General features: G+C 32.9%; 1 protein-coding gene across 1 annotated transcript in view; it reads left to right on the top strand.

Moving 5' to 3' along the window:
• Window positions 1-18,197, top strand: part of LOC148943445 (uncharacterized) — a 518,252-nt gene that overhangs the window by 175,265 nt on the left and 324,790 nt on the right. The window lies entirely within an intron of this gene.

Raw genomic sequence — 18,197 nt, 5'->3', positions numbered from 1 at the left:
ACCCCTCTTACACCCACCATTACCCCAAACGCATCCCATCAAAATTTTGAGATAGCAATTTTGTTGGACGTAGCTAAAAAGTCTTGAACTTATGTTTTTGAGGATGACACTCTCCATACAGCCCTCAGGGCAAGGGTTGTAAGTTATGTCCTGGGAACATATAAGTTTTTTTTATAGATAGCGTTATCGTAGAAAATTCAAAAAGGAATCATTCGATTGGAAATTGAAACTGCTAGTGCCCTTTTTAATAGTCAATAATGATTGAAGAGCAAGTGCCTCCCTACTCTCTCCCACCATTTCTCCAAATACCTCCAATCAAAATTTTGAGATAACCATTTTGTTCAGCGTAGTTGAAAGGTCCAGAAATTATGTTTTTGTGGATGACAACCCCCTCACAGTCCTCAGGGCAAGGGTTGTAAATTATGCTCTGGGGCTTATAAGGTTTTTATTGAAAGCGTTGTCGTAGAAACTTCAAAGAGGGCTCATTCGATTGGAAATTGAAAGGGCTAGTGCCTTTTTTAATAGTTAAAAGTAATTGGAGAGCACCTAACGCCCCTCTGATGCCCACCATTTCCCCAAACACATTTCTCTAAATAAAAAGTTAAACCAATGTTAAATTTAATTTTAATTAAAGCTAATCCCAATGTTAATCTAAATGAAAAGACACTATATGCATCCAGGTTGTTTTGAGGACCTATCTGAAATAACTAAAAAGGGCTTATAGTATTAAGTCTAAGCTTTTGTGAATGCTATTTAGCTTTTATGTTTAAGTGTGTATGCATGGATTTAAAAAAAATTAAAAGTATGGTGATTTTCATTGACTTTGTCACAAAAAGCACACAAAAGGAAATGAAAAACGCGGTGATCAGTGAGAAGGCAAAAGTTTCCTAGGTTAAATGATTAATTAATTAACATTGGTTAAGGTCACACCACTAGCTTAAGGTGCTTTAAGGGTTTTAGATAAAATTAAAGTAAAATCAATGGGTATATGAGGGTTTTCAGGGTTGATGGTTCTTTGATAGGCTGTGAAAGATGTTCAAAATATTTTCAAGATGAATTTTCTGCGGATAACTTTAAGCACTTGTTTGGAATGATCGTAAATCATAGGTAGCGCAATCGCGCTGCCTAAGTAAGGAACGATGTTGGCACAATGTATTATGTATTTTCTTTCCCATACCAGGGCACTTCCTATCGAAGGAGTTGTCGTAGATATTTGGAAAAGGGCTCATTCGATTGGAAATTGGAACGGCTAGTACCCTTTTTAATAGTTGAAAGTAATTGGAAGACAACTAACACCCCTTCCACGCCCACTATTTCCCAAAACACATCCAATCAAAATTTTGAGATAGCGATTTTGATCAACTTATTTCATTTTCAGATAGAAAATAAATTTCTGAAGAGGACACTCCCCCACAACCCTCAGGGCACGGGTTTTACGTTATGCCCTGGGGGCATATAATAACGATGTTGGCACAACGTATTATTTACTATTTTTTTTTCCTTTACACCAGGGCACTTCGTATCGAAGAATTTGTCATAGAAACTTCGAAAAGGACTCATTCAATTGGAAATTCGAGTGGCTGGTGCCCTTTTTAATAGTCGAAAGTGATCGGAAGGCAACTTACACCCCTTCCATGCCCACCATTTCCCGAAACACATCCAATCAAAATTTTGAGGTAGTCACATTGTTCAGCGTAGTTGATTCCAAGATACCAATTGTGTTTCTGAGGAGGACACTCCCCCACTGCCCTCAGGGAAAGGGTTGTGCGTTACGCCCTGGGGGTATATAAGGTTTTTTCATAGAATGCGCTGTCGTAGAAACTTCAAAAAGGGCTCATTCAATTGGAAATTCAAAGGGCTAGTGCCCTTTTTAATAGTCGAAAGTGATTGGAGGGGAACTGACCCTCCTCTCACGCCCACCTTTTCCCCAAACACATCCAATCAAAATTTTGAGATGGTTATTTTGTTCAACGTATTTGAAAGTTGTGTAAACTAAGTCTTTGAGTTTGATAACACCCCACAGCCCTTAGAGCAGGGGTTGTAAGTTATGTCCTGGGGGCATATAAGGTTTTTATAGAAAGCGTTGTTGTAGAAACTTCAAAAAGGGCTCATTCGATTGGAAATTGAAAGCTAGTGCCCTCTTAATAGTCGAAAGTGGTTGGAAAGAAACTAACATCCCTTCCACGCCCGCCATTTCCCAAGACACGTCCAATTAAAATTTTGAGATAGCCATTTTGTTCAACGTAGTTGAAAATTCTGGAAATTATACCTTTGAGCAGGTCAATCCCCCACAGTCTTTAGGGCAAGGGTTATAAGTTATGCCCTTGAGGCATATAATATTTTCATTGAAATCTTTGTCGTAGAAAATTGAAAAAAGGGCTCATTCGATTGCAAATTCAAAGGGCTAGTGCCCTTTATAATAGTCGAAAGTGATTTGAGGGCAACTAACCCCCCTCTCACGCCCACCATTTATCCGAACACATCCAATCATAGTTTTGAGATAACTATTTTGTTCAACGTAGTTAAAAGTTTTAGAAATTAGGTCTTTGAGGATGATAACCCCCTCAGAGCCCTCGGACAAAGGGTTGTAAGTTATGCCTTCGGGACAAAGAAAGTTTTTATATATAGTAATGTTGTAGAAACTTCCAAAAGGGCTCATTCGATTGGAAATTGGAAGGGCTTGTGAGTAGTAACCGTACAATTCGTTGAAAGGGGACAAGGAAACCTACGCCTTAGGCATGGGTATGTGTGTATATTTTAAACGAATTGGGGTTACCAGGGTCATTAGCAAAGAGGTATCATTTCTATAGAAGGTATAGTAATTTGAAATATCATAAGGAATTTGCTTGAAGGTATATACTTTGCGTACGTGCTCGTACCAAACAGGTTGGTTATAATCTGTTCTGCTTCAATTTTTTTCTGGCAAAATTAACTTAATTTCTATTTCATTATAAACAAGTTTTTTTTTTTAGGTTACATCCGTGTCGGAAAAACCGCTGTATCTTTTTAGTTTTCTTTACATTACATATTAGTAAGAGAATTGAATTCAAAGAGAATAGTTTTTATTTGCAAGGATATTAGTAGAGGAAAAAAATGAGGGGGTGCATTTACATTATTGGAGATTAATGATAGAGCTAACAACAGTGATGTAATTACTTCTTTAGTTTACGAGATTTGCGAATTTTTTGCGAAGAGGTATTAGCGTAAAGGTATTGCGACGGTTAAGAATGTAAGGTATGAAATTTGTCCATTGTTAGCATTATTTCATTGTACTTTCCAGGATTTGTCGAACTTTCTCTTTGGCGACTCACTTTTACCCGTGGAGAGCTCCCCGCTGACGTGGACGGGGGAAAGCTTCAGCAGGGTTGGCCGCGTCTGGGGGGGGTTTTTCGGGGGGAGCGGGGGTAGGTTCTGCAGAAGAAATTCGCCGCGGGGGAATTTTTCAGGGGAGAATATTTCTGTTGGGAGGGGGAGATTTCCAGGAACAATTTTCAGTGGAGGGGATTTCGCCAATGATTTGAAAAACAATCACGTACTAATATAAAAAACAAACCTTTCTCAAGTGAAAGTAGGCTTAGGAGAATATCCCAGGCCTAATTGTGCGCCTGAAATTTTCATGGGGAAATTTTAAGTGAAAATAGAATTTTTTAAGGGGAATTTCCGGGGTGGGGACTTTCAAAGGGGGGAGGGGACTCACCAGGGAGGTATTTTTCGGGGGAGTATTTTTCATGGACGCGGGGGCCATTTCACGGCATTATCTGAAAAACTATCTGAAATCTAATAAAAAGTTTTTTCAAATGTTAGTAAAGAGCAATATTAAAGCCTGATACTAACATAAATCATTCCGGATCTGCGGAGCTACCCCCTTATCAATACCTAGCTTTTTACGATAATGTGTTACACCCAAATTAATTAATAACGACTCGCCTGAAAAACAAGGCCCTGAAATTAGATTAACAAGCATTTTCGAACTACGAATGTTGCTCCTTAATTTTAGTTGAAAAAATTGCTCTATATTTAATAGATTAACGGTTAACCAAAATATTCTAATTATGATGATAATTAAAAATTGTTTTCTTTTCAGTTTTAGCCAAAAACTTTTGCATTTTTCTGTTAACCAAATGGAAAAGGAGGAAAAAATCCGTTGTCAAAATAATACCAAGAGAGCGTACATACATACATAGAGTTCGATGGGACTTTAGGTTTTAATTGACAATAGCTGAATTAGTGTCGACTTAGTGTTTTACCCTCGGCAGCAGGGTTGAATGAAATTTTGCACGCACCTGTTACCGCATAGATTAATCCCACTTGTTTATGGACTAGCAACACGGGTTTTGACAAAGAGAGAAATTGCATTCTAGTCTAATTAGACGAAAGATATACTATTTTCAATTGTATTCCTTGATTAAGAGAGTTTTACGATGTTAAAAAACAAACTATTTCGTCGCATGGAAAGTAAGGGGGAGGGAGGGGGCAATTCTTTGTGCAGACTAATTTTTTCTTCTGTAAAAAAGGGGGGTTTCCAGGGGTGCGGTTTCCAGGGGGACCTTTTTCCAGTTTTTTTTTTCCGAAAACGTGCGTTAACTTTTAAATTAAATTTTAGGTCTTTTGTCTTAGGGATTTGCTCCTCAAATTTTTAAATTGAAAAATGAGTGTGGTGTTATATTATTAAAGATAATCTTTCAATCTTTTATCATCAAAAATGTGGACTTTTGTAGTTTTGACAGAGTAGAAGGATTTTGTACGGGAATTAATTGTACATGAGGAGGAGGGTTTCCAATTTTTTTTTTCCGGAAACGTGAGCTAACTTTTAAATTAAATTTTAGGTCTTTTGTCTTAGTGATTTTCTCCTCAAATTTTTAAATTGAAAAATGATTGTGCTGTTATTTTAGTAAAGTGAATAATTCAATCTTTTATCATCAAAAATGTGGAATTTTGTAGTTTTGACAGAGTAGAAGGATTTTGTACGGTAATTAATTTTACAGGTTGAGGATGGTTTCCAAATTTATTTTTTAGGAAACTTGATATAACTTTTAAATTAAATTAAATTTTAGTTATTTTGTCTTAGTGATTTGCTCCTTAAATTTTTAAATTGAAAAATGAGTGTGCTGTTATATTAGTAAAGAGAATCTTTCCAGATTTTATCATCAAAAATGTGGAATTTTGCAGTTTTGAGAGATTCGGAGTATTTTGTACGGGGTTTCATTTTCCATGCGTAGTTTGTTGTACCTATTTGAAAGGATCAGGTGCACTATTGACTTATTTTTTTTTTCCGGAAAAGTGGGATAAATTTTAAATTAAATTTTATTTATTTATTCTTAGGGATTTTATACTCAAAATTTTTAATCGAAAAATGAGTGTTATGTTCTATTAGTAAAGAGAATCTTTCAAGCTTTGATCCCAAAAATTGGTTAATTGGGAATTTTTGACAGAGGCTCAGTTTTTTGTCCGGGTATAACTGGCCCATGAGGAGGGGGGTTTCCAAAGGGTAAATTTTCCGGGGGAAACTTTACAGATTTTTTTTTTCCGGAAACTAGAGTTAAGGATTAAAATAAATTTGAGGTCTTTAGTCTTAGGGATTTGCTCCTCAAATTTTTAAATTGAAAAATGAGTGTGCTGTTCTATTAGTACAGAGAATCTTTCATGCTTTTATCATCAATATTGTAGGCTTTTGCAGTTGTGACAGAGTAGAAGGATTTTGTACGGTGGTTAATTTTTACTTGGTGAAGTAGGTTTCCAGGTGTGAAATTTTCAGTGGGAAATTTTACCCAAACATTTCTAAGGCACTACAAATAACATAATCAACTTTAGAGGTCACTTTATCTCTAAAAGAGGGGTTATTATTTACTTACTAAATTTTTTTTCTTTTTTAAGGAGGAGGAGGAAGATTCATACAATAACAAACTTTTTATTTTTACATCTCTAAATCCGATCAGAAAAATAGAATAACATTTTAAGCTTTCATAAACAATCATACTTTCACTAATTTCTTTTCTTCTGTAGCAGGGAGTCATTATTTTATACTAAATTGTTTCTTCTTTTCTAGGAAATCCTCGATTTGACAGACCCAATGAAAAGGGCAAGGAATGATAATGCCGCATCACTAACATAGTCGACGATGCATAACCCATCCATACCTCATCACCCCCCTTCCAAGCCGTTAATGCCAACGCAATCTGCCACTCATCATGAGATGCCTGACCTTTTGGGTGATCATATTGAGTTAGAAATATCATTTTTTTGTGACTGTTCAATTTTTAAAGGACATTATCATGATTTTGAGCATTCTAATGATTCTACTACAGCATGCTTAGACAGTGTGGACATAGTGATAGATGAGAAGAATCTGGAGGAAATGAGGAGAAGAATCATACATGATATGGAGATAAATTTATACAAATTGCAAGTAAGATCGCATAAAAAAAGATTAAATGTGAAAGAAAAGGGGGAAGAAGATCGAAAGAAGAGACATGGTAAAGAGGGCTATCTTTACAGAGATATCTCAACATACAGCTTAAAAGACTGTGATGAAAACTCAAAGAAAAATGCGCTTAGTGCTAGATATAACAGTGAATATTATGATAAAGATGATCTAAGAGACGAGAAAAAGTGGTTATTTAAGAGACAACATAAGAGGTTATTATAGAGAATGGATATGCCAGTTATCTATTCAATGACATTGAGAAGAAGAAGGAAACCCCTAATATCACCAAGGAAATTAAAGACATTGTGGTATGGATTTCGGAAATAAAGTTTCATATATTTAGTATTATTATTTTCTTAGGCTTAAGGGTCGATGTCTTTCTTAAAAATTACATAATTATATGGGATATCCTGATCGTAAGAGTTATATAATCATGATCTCTATGAATCCTTTTACATCTTCTACAAAAAAATTTGGATGACCGCTTTAAATCTATTACTTTGGGGGAAAAATCTGAATTGCAGTTGCCCCTTTTTATATTATTTTGACTAATATCATTGATCAATAACTAATGTATTTTTTTATTGAGAAAACTCAGAAGAGAAGTTAAACTTTTCTTCACGTCCTTGAGAAAATTTAAAATTGAAGTAAAACTTTGTCTTTCGGGAAAATATTCACACTTGAGTTTTTTATCTTAATTGTAAATATTCACAATAAAAGTATAACTTTTTATTTCAAAATACAAAATACTTGTTACAAAACCAAATGATTTCTAACATCATTAAAAATAGTTCTTACAGAATATAAAAGTTCAAACAAAATCCAAAGCAGTTCTTACAAAACATAAATAATTCTTAAATATACAAAAAGTTTTAAGAAATACGAAATAGTTCTTACAAAACAAAAATTATTCTTAATAAATACAAAAATACTTTACACAAATCCACACTAGTTCTAACAGAATATAAAATACTTGGTGCAAAATACCAAATACTTGCTTCAACACACTAAATTTCTAACAAAATCCCAAATAGTTATTATATCATAAAAAAAAATCAAACAAATTCAAAAAATAATTATTAAAAAGCAGAAACAATAATTGGAAAATAAAAAAATTGTAAGAAAATTTAAAATAGTTCTTAAACAACAAAACTATTCTTAAAAATAGAAAAAAACCTTTACACAAATCAAAAATAGTTTTAACAGAATTAAAAATAGATTCTGAAAAATATGAAATACTTGTCACAAAGCACTAAAATTCTAACAACACCGATATTACTTCTTACAGAATACGAGAATTTCAAACAAACCCAAAAAATATTTCTTAAAAAACAAAAATCATTCTTACGAAATACAAAAATATTTTAGACAAATCCAAAATAGTACTAACAGAATAAAAAATAGTTGTTGAAAAACTTGAAATACTTGTTACAAAACAAAAATATTTATTAAAACATCAAAAATAGTTCTTACAGATTATAAAAAGTTCAAACAAAATAAAAATTGTTCTTACGAATCACAAATACTTCTTAAAAAATATAAAAAGTTCTAAGAAATCCAAAATAGTTCTTACAAAACAAAAATTATTCGTAGTAAATACAAAAATAATTTACACAAATCAAAATTAGTTCTAACATAACAAAAATAATACTTGGTGCAAAATACCAAATACTTGCTTCAAGACACTAAATTTTTAACAACATCCCAAATAGTTATTATAACATACAAAAAATTCAAACATATTCCAAAAATAATTCTTACAAAGCAGAAACAATTCTTGCAATATACAAAAAGTTGTAAGACAATGAAAAATAGTTCTTAAACAACAAAAACTATTCTTAAAAATAGAAAAAATCCTTTACACAAATCCAAAATAGTTCTAACAGAGTTAAGAATATCTTCTGCAAAATATTAAATACATGTCACAAAGCACGAAAATTCTAACAACACCGAAAGTATTTCTTACAGGATACAAAAAGTTCAAACAAAATCCGAAAATAGTTCTTAAAAAACAAAAATTATTCTTACGAAATACAAAAATATTATAGACAAATCCAAAATATTACTAACAGAATAAAAAATAGTTGTTGCAAAATTCGAAATACTTGTTACAAAACAAAAGATTTGTATGCCTTTCCTTGGCACCTTTCCAAACGAGCGGGGACTCCTCACTGGTTCCTACACATTGCAAAAAGTGAGCAGTACGAAAACTCCACGTTTTCAACCAGACTGGTTTTTAGGGACCAATCGGGAGAGATATGTAAAGTCGACATAGCTTTATTTCATTTTTTTAAGGTTCATTTTGTGCCGGGTTCGGGGGGGCCCGGACCCGGGGGGAAATGTAGCTTAAAAAAATTTCATAATGCGATTTGGACGTTTCAGTTATCTCCCGCGTGGTCCCGAAAAACCAGTCTGGTTGAAAACGTGGAGTTTTCGTACTGCTCACTTTTTGCAATGTGTAGGAACCAGTGGGGAGTCCCCGCTTGTTTGGAAAGGTGCCAAGGAAAGGCATACAAATCATTTTGTTTTGTAACAAGTATTTCGAATTTTGCAACAACTATTTTTTATTCTGTTAGTACTATTTTGGATTTGTCTAAAATATTTTTGTATTTCGTGAGAATAATTTTTGTTTTTTAAGAACTATTTTCGGATTTTCTTTGAACTTTTTGTATCCTGTAAGAAATACTTTCGGTGTTTTTAGAATTTTAGTGCTTTGTGAAATGTATTTCATATTTTGCAGAAGATATTCTTAAATCTGTTAGAACTATTTTGGATTTGTGTAAAGGATTTTTTCTATTTTTAAGAATAGTTTTTGTTGTTTAAGAACTATTTTTGATTTTCTTACAACTTTTTGTATATTGCAAGAATTGTTTCTGGTTTGTAAGAATTATTTTTTGAATATGTTTGAATTTTTTTGTATGCTATAATAACTATTTGGGATGTTGTTAGAAATTTAGTGTCTTGAAGCAAGTATTTGCTATATTGCACCAAGTATTTTTTTTATTCTGTTAGAACTAATGTGGATTTGTGTAAAGTATTTTTTTATTTACTAATAATAATTTTTGTTTTGTAAGAAATATTTTGGATTTCTTATAACTTTTTACATTTTTTAAGAATTATTTATGTTTCGTAAGAACAATTTTGATTTTGTTTGAACTTTTTATATTCTGTAAGAACTATTTTTGATGTTTTAAGAAATATTTTTGTTTTGTAACAAGTATTTCAAGTTTTGCAACAACTATTTTTTTTATTCTGTTAGTACTATTTTTGATTTTTCTAAAATATTTTTGTATTTCGTAATAATGATTTTTGTTTTTTTTAAGAACTATTTTTGGAATTTGTTTGAACTTCTCGTATTCTGTAAGAAGTACTTTCTGTGTTGTTAGAATTTTCGTGCTTTGTGACAAGTATTTCATATTTTGCAGAAGCTATTTTTAATTCTGCTAAAACTATTTTGGATTTGTGTAAAGGATTTTTTCTATTTTTAAGAATAGTTTTTGTTGTTTAAGAACTATTTTAAATTTTCTTAAAACTTTTTGTATTTTGCAAGAATTGTTTCTGCTTTGTAATAATTATTTTTTGAATATTTTTGTATTTTTTGTATGCTATAATAACTATTTGGGGTGTTGTTAGAAATTTAGTGTGTTGTATCAAGTATTTGTTATTTTTAACAAAGTATTTTATATTCTGTTAGAACTTTTGTGTATTTGTGTAAAGTATTTTTGTATTTATTACGAATAATTTTTGTTTTTTAAGAAATATTTCGGATTTCTTAAAACTTTTTGTATATTTAAGAATTATTTCTGTTTTGTAAGAACTGCTGTGGATTTTGTTTGAAATTTTATATTCTGTAAGAACTATTTTTAATGTTGTTAGAAATCATTTGGTTTTGTAACAAGTATTTTGTATTTTGCAAGAAAAAGTTATACTTTGATCGTGAATATTTTCAATGAAGATAAAAAACTCCAATGAGAATATTTTCCCCGAAAGACAAAGTTGTATTTCAATTTTAAATTTTCTCAAGGACGTGAAGAGAAGTTTAACTTCTCTTCTGAGTTTTATCAATAAAAAAAGAAATTAGTTATTGATCAATTATATTTTTCCAAATAATATAAAAAGGTTCCACTTCAATTCAGATTTTTCCCCAAAGACATAAATTTAAAGCTTTCATCCAAATTTTTTGTAGAAGATATAAAAAGTTACACATTGATCATGAATATTTCACTCTGAAGATAAGGAGCTCCACTTTAATTCTGTAATTTTTCCGAAAGACATCGACCCTTAAGACTAAGAAAATAATAATAATATATATATGAAACATTATTTCCGAAATCCATAACACAATGTCTTTAATTTCCTTGGTGATCTTAGGGGTTTCCTTCTTATTCTCAACTTCATTTAATATATAACTGGCATATCCATTCTATTGAATAAACTCTTATGTTGTCTCTTAAATAACCACTTTTTCTCGTCTCTTAGATCATCTTTATCATAATATTCACTGTTATATCTTGCACTAAGCGCATTTTTCTTTGAGTTTTCATCACAGTCTTTTAAAGTATATGTTTAGATATCTCTGTAAAGATAGCCCTCTTTACCATGTCTCTTCTTTCGATCTTCTTCCCCCTTTTCTTTCACATTTAATCTTTTTTTATGAGATCTTACTTGCAATTTGTATAAATTTATCTCCATATCATGTATGATTCTTCTCCTCATTTCCTCCAGATTCTTCTCATCTATCCCTATGTCCACACTGTCTAAGCATGCTGTAGTAGAATCATTAGAATGCTCAAAATCATGATAATATCCTTTACAAATTGAACAGTCACAAAAAAATGATATTTCTAACTCAAGATGATCACCCACAGGGTCAGGCATCTCATGATGAGTGGTAGATTGCGTTGGCATTAACGGTTGGGAAGGGAGGTGATGAGGTATGGATGGGCTATGCATCGTCGACCATTTTAGTGATGTGGCATTATCAGTCCTTGCCCTTTTCATTGGGTCTGTCAAATCGAGGATTTCCTAGAAAAGAAGAAACAATTTAGTATAAAATAATGACTCCCTGCTACAGAAGAAAAGAAATTAGTGAAAGTATGATTGTTTATGAAAGCTTAAAATGTTATTCTATTTTTCTGATCTGATTTAGAGATGTAAAAATAAAAAGTTTGTTATTGTATGAATCTTCCTCCTCCTCCTTAAAAAATAAGAAAAATTTAGTAAGGAAATAATAACCCCTCTTTTAGAGATAAATTGCCCTCTAAAGTTGATTCTGTTATTTGTAGTGCTTTAGAAATATTTGGGTAAAATTTCCCCTGAAAATTTCACCCTGGAAACCCTCTTCCTCATGTAAAATTAATCCCCGTACAAACTCCTTCTACTCTGTCAAAACTGCAAAATTCCACATTTTTTATGATAAAAGCATGAAAGATTCTCTTTACTAATAGAACAGCACACTCATTTTTCAATTTAAAAATTTGAGGAGCAAATCCCTAAGACTAAAGACCTAAAATTTAATTTAAAAGTTAGCTCACCTTGCCGTACAAAAAAATATGGACCTTGTCAACCATAACAGTTCAACTTATGAAACACCCCTCCTCATGGCCATGTAACACCAGTACACAAAACGACAATTCTGTCACAACTGCCAAATTACACATATTGGAGTATAAAAGAATGAAAGATTCTATTTACTAATATAACATCACACACATTTTTCAATTTAAAAATTTGAGGAGCAAATCCCTAAGACAAAAGACCTAAAATTTAATTTAAAAGTTAGCTCACGTTTCCGGAAAAAAAAAATCTGTAAAGTTTCCCCCTGAAAATTTCACCCCTGGAAACCCCCCTCCTCATGTAAAATTAATCCCCGTACAAAATCCTCCTACTCTGTCAAAACTGCAAAAGTCCACATTTTTGATGATAAAAGCTTGAAAGATTCTCTTTACTAATAGAACAGCACACTCATTTTTCAATTTAAAAATTTGAGGAGCAAATCCCTAAGACAAAAGACCTAAAATTTAATTTAAAAGTTAGCTCACGTTTCCGGAAAAAAAAAAATTTGGAAACCCTCCCCCCCATGTAAAATTAATTCCCGTACAAAATCCTTCTACTCTCTCAAAACTACAAAATTCCCCATTTTTGATTATAAAAACATTAAAGATTATATTTTCTAATAGAACATCACACTAAATTTTAAATTTAAAAATTTGATGAGCAAATCACTAATACAAATGAAATACAATTTATTTTTAAATTTTTCCCAATGTTAAGGAAAAAAAAAAATTGGTCCCACTCCTCAACATTCACAATTAATTCCATAACAAAAACCTTCAACTCTGTCAACAAAACAAAAATCAAAATTTTTTATTATAAAATAATTAAATATTATATTTAATAATATTAAATCAAACTAAATTTTCAATTTAAAAATTTGAGGAGAAAATCCCTAAGACAAAGGACCTAAAATTTAATTTAAAAGTTAGCTCACGCTTACGGAAAAAAAAAAACTGGTAAAATTTACCTCTGAAAACCTCACCCCTGGAAACCCCCCTTTTTTACAGAAGAAAAATTAGTCTGCACAAAGAATTGCCCCCTCCCACCCCCGTACTTTCCATGCGCTGAAATAGTTTGTTTTTTAACATCGTAAAAATCTCTTAATCATGGAATACATTTGAAAATAGTATATCTTTCGTCTAATTAGACTAGAATGCAATTTCTCTCTTTGTCAAAACCAGTGTTGCTATTCCATAAACAAGTGGGATTAATCTATGCGGTAACAGGAGTGTGCAAAATTTTATTCAACCCTGCTGCCGAGGGTAAAACACTAAGTCGACATTAATTCAGCTATTGTCAATTAAAACCTAAAGTCCCATCGAACTCTATGTATGTATGTACGCTCTCTTGGTATTATTTTGACGACGGATTTTTTCCTCCTTTTCAATTTGGTTAACAGAAAAATGCAAAAGTTTTTGGCAAAAACTGAAAAGAAAACAATTTTTAATTATCATCATAATTAGAATCTTTTGGTTAACCGTTAATCTATTAAATACAGAGCAATTTTTTCAACTAAAATTAAGGAGCAACATTCGTAGTTCGAAAATGCTTGTTAATCTAATTTCAGGGCGTTGTGTTTCAGGCGAGTCGTTCTTAATGAATTTGGGTGTCACACTTTATCGTAAAAAGCTAGGTATTGAGAAGGGGGGAGCTCCTCATATACGTAAAGATTTCTGTTTTTATCAGTCTTTAATCTTGCTCTTTACTACCACTTGAAAAAAATTTTTATTAGATTTCAGATAGTTTTTCAGATAATGCATTGAACTCCCCCCCTCGTGTAAGAAATATACTCCCCCGAAAAATACCTCCATGGTAAGTCCCCTCCCCCCTTTGAAAGTCCCCACCCCCGGAAATTCCCCTTAAAAAATTCTATTTTCACTTAAAATTTCCCCATGAAAATTTAAGGCGCACAAATATGCCTGTGATATTCTCCTAAGCCTACTTTCACTTGAGAAATGTTTGTTTTTTATATTAGTACGTGATTGTTTTTCAAATCATTGGCGAAATCCCCCCTCCACTGAAAATTTTTCCTGGAAATCTCCCCCTCCCAACAGAAATATTCTCCCATGAAAAATTCCCCCGCGGAGAATTTCTTCTGCAGAAAATACCCCATCTCCCACCGAAAAGCCCCCCCCCAGACGATGCCCACCCAGCGGCAGATTTCCCCCGTACAATTCCGCGGGGAGATCGACACGTGTAAAATTGATTCGCCAAAGAGAAAGTTCGACAAATCCTGGAAAGTACAATTAAATAATGCTAACAATGAGCAAATTTCATACCTTACATTCTTAACCGTCGCAATACCTTTACGCTAATACCTCTTCGGAAAAAATTCGCAAATCTCGTAAACTAAAGAAGTAATTACATCACTGTTGTTAGCTCTATCATTAATCTCCAATAATGTAAATGCACCCCCTCATTTTTTTCCTCTACTAATATCCTTGCAAATAAAAACTATTCTCTTTGAATTCAAGTCTCTTACTAATATGTAATGTAAAGAAAACTAAAAAGATACAGCGGTTTTTCCTACACGGATTTAACCTAAAAAAAAAAACTTGTTTATAATGAAATAGAAATTCAGTTAATTGTGCCAGAAAAAACTTGAAGCAGAACAGATTATGACCAACCTGTTTGGTACGAGCACGTACGCAAAGTATATACCTTCAAGCAAATTCCATATGATATTTCAAATTACTATACCATCTATAGAAACGGTACCTCTTTGCAAATGACCCTGGTAACCCCAATTCGTTTAAAATATACACACATACCCATGCCTAAGGCGTAGGTTTCCTTGTCCCCTTTCAACGAATTGTACGGTTACTACTCTTGTGCCCTTTTTAATAGTAGAAAGTGATTGGAGGATAACTAACACCCCTCTCACACCCACCATTACCCCAAACGCATCCAATCAAAATTTAGAGACAGCCATTTTGTTTGAAATAGCTAAAAAGTCCGGAAATTATGGTTTTGAGGATGACACTCCCCATACAGCCCTCAGGGCATGGGTTGTAAGTTATGCCCTGGGAGCATATAAGTTTTTTTTATAGAAAGCGTTATCGTAGAAAATTAAAAAAGGAATCATTTGATTGGAAATTGAAACTGCTAATGCCCTTTTTAGTAGCCGAAAGTGATTGGAGAGCAAGTAACCCCCCTCTCACGCCCACCATTTCCTCAAACACATCCAATCAAAATTTTGAGATAACTAGTTTGTTCAGTGTAGTTAAAAGGTCCAGAAATTATGTTTTTGTGGATGACAACCCCCTCACAGTCCTCAGGGCAAGGGTTGTAAATTATGCTCTGGGGCTTATAAGGTTTTTATTGAAAGCGTTGTCGTAGAAACTTCAAAGAGGGCTCATTCGATTGGAAATTGAAAGTTTATCTTGGTTATTCATTGTATTTTCTGTTCGTTTTGGGTTTCATTTATTTATCGATGCTGATTGGTGGTAGTTTCACGTTTGGTAGATTATTTGATTTTATATTTGCTCAGTTTTGGTTTAATCGAGTTCTTTACTTTTCTTTGAAAAACTTATTTTGTGAAAAAGTTTTTTAATAATCAAACAATAAGCTTGATATATGTGCCTGATGTTTTGGTTTGAAATATGGTTTGATTTCCGTTCCTGGGTTTGTCAAACAGTTCATGGTAAAGACTAAGTTAATAGCAGCTTGTACCAATATAGAATAAACCTATTAAAAAATGAAGTTTTAGAACAATACACATATCTAAAGAATTCACTTTTTACAGGGATACGAAATTTGTCAAATTTGTTACCAATAAAAATTCGTTACCAATACTTTTATTACCAATAAAAAGTTATAAGCTTGATAAAATTTGTATATGGAATTTCCTACATGCAACGACACAATTTTTTCCCCTTTACTTTAGAAATATGGTTGCCAAAATATTTTCCAAAGGATGGTTGTGTCCAATTAATTGTCGTATAATATCGGGGGTGGCTTATTCGAAAGAATATTAAGAGTTCCATTGCCATTTTTAGGTTAAACAAAAAGATTTTATGCGAGGAAACAGTTCGAATTTCAGCTATTTTGTACCGGGAATTCAGACTTATGTTTGAACATGGCTGAAATGCGATATACAGTTTCGGATCTTGCCGCAGGAAATTTCTACCTTTTTGTGCCACAGAGCGGAATTCTTTGCCCTACTAGAGTGAAAACTCTATCTAACCAAAATCCTGAAATTGCAAGTTGGCTTAAAACTATTGTTAAGCTATATACATAAACTTTCAGTTTCAGAGGTCACCAGATGGTGCTGAATTCGTCCCTAAGCAAATATGCAGTTAAGAATGTAGGTAGATTATATATAACCTGTGTAGGAGCATTTCTGACTGTTATGCACTATTACATAGGTCCCCACCAACTATTGGAAGGATGCTCCGTAGATCTAATTTTGGGAAAGGTTTATGGAAGCGATGAACCCGAAGCCTCAAAAATTGCATTTACAGTGGCAAATTTTTTAAAAATTTTGCGAGAGCGGCATAGTGTACCGTTGGGCCGGTTGACAAGGAAGCACTGCAAAATTCTGAAAACAGTTTTTTAAAAATTCTAAAATACTTACTTATATCATTTCTAAAAGTACTTCACTTTACTACCCCCCCCCCCCTCTATAATGTACATGTATATAGCCCAAATTATATATTTCCCATAATTTTACCGTTTCTTCGTCACGTCACTCTTTTATTCAAATAGATTTAACGGCAAAGAAGAAGCGTAAACGACATTCAGAGAATGTTGACAAGATGTTGAGCTAAATAAAAAATAAAAAAAAGCTATGGGTATCCATGTTGGCAAAAAAGCGTGGTTGCAATATCTCAGGAACGGTTAAGGATATTAATTTGAAACTTTCAGGGAATGTTGAGGGGACTGTTGAACTAAATACAAAACATTACGTGCAATCGGGATGTCAAAAAGGCTTATCTGCAGTATCGAGGGAATGGTTAAGATAGTGAATTTGACATTGCCGGGGAACATTTAGGGGAGATATCGAATAAAATAAAATGCTCCAAGTGCATACAGGCTACTGAAATGTATGACCGCAATATCTCGTTCGCAACTTGGGTATTAAGTGAAAAATTTCGGAGATAGTTGAGAGGAATGTTGAACTAAATTAAAAGACACTATGTGCGTCCTTGTTGTTTTAAGTGTAAATCTAAAATGTTTCAAAAAGACTAATAGTATTGAGTTTAAGCTTTCAGGGGATACAAGCTGTCAAAAAGGTGTATCTGAGATATCCCAGAAAGGGCTAAGGGTTGTACATTTAAGCTTTCAGAGGATGTTGAAGGATGTTAAACTAGATCAAAAGATAATATCTGCATCCAGGTTATCAAAAGGGCGTATCTGCAATATCCCAGTAACGGTTAAGGGTATTAGGTTGATACTCTTTGGGAATGTTGAATAAGATGTTTAATAAAAAAAAAAAAAAAAAAAAACTTTAAATGTATCCATGTTTTCAAAGTAACATTTCTGCAGTGTATCTTAGGGTATTGAGCTTAGGGTATTAAGGTGAAACATTCAATACTGATTAGGATACTAAACTAAATCGAAACACGCCATATTCATCCAGGTTGTCACAAGGGCATATCTGCAATATCTCAGGAGCAGTTAACGGTGTTAAGGTGAAATTTTTTGGGATTGTTGAACTGAATCATCAGACATCCAAGTGTGCATTAAGATCAAACAGTTCGCTGTAACGAACTGTAAGTAAGGAGTGACCAGGCTTAATAGTAACCGAAACTCTACAAAATGGAATTTTGATACCAATAGATACGTCAAAAGAACCGGATTTTTATCATGGCTTCAAATATTTAAGTTTCATCAAGTTTAGTCCAACTCACAAAAAGTTACGAGCCTGATAAAATTTTCCTTATTTTCGAAAAAGAGGCAAACACCCCTAAAAGTCATATAATCGTAATGAAAATCACACCATCAGATTCAGTTTATCAGAGAATTCCACTGTAGAGGCTTCAAGATCATATCTGGAAAATGTGGAATTTTGTATTTTTTGCCAGATGAAAGATAAAGGATGAGTGTTTATCTATTTTATTTTTTCCCAGGGTTTATCATTTAGACCCAGAGGTCCTAGAATATCGCGAGAGGGCTTATTCTAGCAGAAATTAAAAGTTCTAGTACCATTTTTAAGTGACCGATAAATTGGAGGGCAACTAGACCTCCCATGCTCATTTCTCACCAAAAGTCACCG

Source organism: Artemia sp. Qi Xiang Cuo, chromosome 15 (assembly GCF_049724085.1).
Source record: "Artemia sp. Qi Xiang Cuo chromosome 15, ASM4972408v1, whole genome shotgun sequence".
NCBI lineage: Eukaryota > Metazoa > Arthropoda > Branchiopoda > Anostraca > Artemiidae > Artemia > Artemia sp. Qi Xiang Cuo.
The sequence above is the reverse complement of the archived record's forward strand: the minus strand, read 5'-3'. Positions and strand labels throughout refer to the sequence as shown.